Below are 2,500 nucleotides of genomic sequence, written 5' to 3'. Positions count from 1 at the left end.
TAGAAGTGCGTTATAATTGGTTTCAATATCAGGAGAAATAGAAGTGCGTTCCAATTGGTTTCAATATCAGGAGAAATAGAAGTGCGTTATAATTGGTTTCAATATCAGGAGAAATAGAAGTGCGTTCCAATTGGTTTCAATATCAGGAGAAATAGAAGTGCATTATAATTGGTTTCAATATCAGGAGAAATAGAAGTGCGTTCCAATTGGTTTCAATATCAGGAGAAATAGAAGTGCGTTATAATTGGTTTCAATATCAGGAGAAATAGAAGTGCGTTATAACTGGTTTCAATATCAGGAGAAATAGAAGTGCGTTCCAATTGGTTTCAATATCAGGAGAAATAGAAGTGCGTTATAATTGGTTTCAATATCAGGAGAAATAGAAGTGCGTTATAATTGGTTTCAAAATCAGGTGAAATAGAAGTGCGTTCTAATTGGTTTCAATATCAGGAGAAATAGAAGTGCGTTCTAATTGGTTTCAATATCAGGAGAAATAGAAGTGCGTTCTAATTGGTTTCAATATCAGGAGAAATAGAAGTGCGTTCTAATTGGTTTCAATATCAGGAGAAATAGAAGTGCGTTCTAATTGGTTTCAATATCAGGAGAAATAGAAGTGCGTTCTAATTGGTTTCAATATCAGAAGAAATAGAAGTGCGTTATAATTGGTTTCAAAATCATGAGAAATAGAAGTGCGTTATAATTGGTTTCAATATCAGGAGAAATAGAAGTGCGTTCTAATTGTTTTCATTATCAGGAGAAATAGAAGTGCGTTATAATTGGTTTCAATATCAGGAGAAATAGAAGTGCGTTATAATTGGTTTCAAAATCAGGAGAAATAGAAGTGCGTTATTATTGGTTTCATTATCAGGAGAAATAGAAATGCGTTATAATTGGTTTCAATATCAGGAGAAATAGAAGTGCGTTCTAATTGGTTTCATTATCAGGAGAAATAGAAGTGCGTTATAATTGGTTTCAATATCAGGAGAAATAGAAGTGCGTTATAATTGGTTTCAATATCAGGAGAAATAGAAGTGCGTTCTAATTGGTTTCAATATCAGGATAAATAGAAGTGCGTTCTAATTGGTTTCAATATCAGGAGAAATAGAAGTGCGTTCTAATTGGTTTCAATATCAGGAGAAATAGAAGTGCGTTATAACTGGTTTCAATATCAGGAGAAATAGAAGTGCGTTATAATTGGTTTCAATATCAGGAGAAATAGAAGTGCGTTATAATTAGTTTCATTATCAGGAGAAATAGACGTGCTTTCTAATTGGTTTTATAGTCAGCAAAAATGAGAAGTACGTTCTAATTGGTTTTATTGTCAGCAGAAATGAGAAGTTTTTTCTAATTAGGTTCATTGCTAGCAGAAATAGAAGTGATATCAGTTACTTTTAAATTTCTTGCTGTATTTGACTCATAAACAAAATATACCTTTATAAGCAGTCATTCTCCTTATAAATGGACGAATTATTATTATTATTATTATGAGCTACTCTATAACCCTAGTTGGAAAAGCAAGATGCTAGAAGCCAATGGGCTCCAGCATGGAAAAATAGCCCAGTAAGGAAAGGAGACAAGGAAAGATGTAAACAATAGAATTTTTTTTAAAGTAACATTACATTCAATTTTTCATATATAAATTATATCAAAATAACATGAAACAAGAGGAATAGAAATATAATAGAACAGCGTGCTCAAGTGTACCCTGAAGCAGGAGAACTCTAAATCCAAGACAGTAAGAGAGTATAGCATATCACACCCTCATCCTTTTTTCAGGTGCTTTTAGTTCTACCTGCTGATTCATCAGCAGCCATTACCCGGCTCCTCTTGGTCTTACATTAGGTGATGCGAGGCTTGGGCACTGATCATATGTATATAAAGAGTATGTGTCTAGGATAATGGGAGATAAGCGAAATGACCTATTTTTTCATACTTCATTAGTGATCTTCAACCTTTACACCAGAGTAGCTTCCTTTTGAGTGAAATATTCATGGGTATATAGATTATATGCATGTATGTACATATATAATATTTTATATGTATATATATATATATATATATATATATATATATATATATATATATATATATATATATATATATATATATATATATATATATATGTATGTATATATATATATGTGTATATATATATATATATATATATATATATATATATATATATATATATATATATATATATATATATATATGTATATATATATATATATATATATATATATATATATATATATATATATGTATATATATATATATATATATATATATATATATATATATATATATATATATATATATATATATATATATATATATATATATATATGTATGTTTAGTGTGTGATGTGGGTGGGGTTAAGGAGAATCTTTTTTTTTCTTTTTTTTGATATTTGGTAATATTATGAAAGATTTTGATTACAGCCTTATTCTCAAATATTTTGTTATAACTTATAATTTAAGCGATTAGTACTATGAAATAA

Source organism: Palaemon carinicauda, chromosome 20 (assembly GCF_036898095.1).
Source record: "Palaemon carinicauda isolate YSFRI2023 chromosome 20, ASM3689809v2, whole genome shotgun sequence".
In the NCBI taxonomy this organism is placed as follows: Eukaryota; Metazoa; Arthropoda; class Malacostraca; order Decapoda; family Palaemonidae; genus Palaemon; species Palaemon carinicauda.
This window is presented reverse-complemented; position numbering follows the sequence as displayed.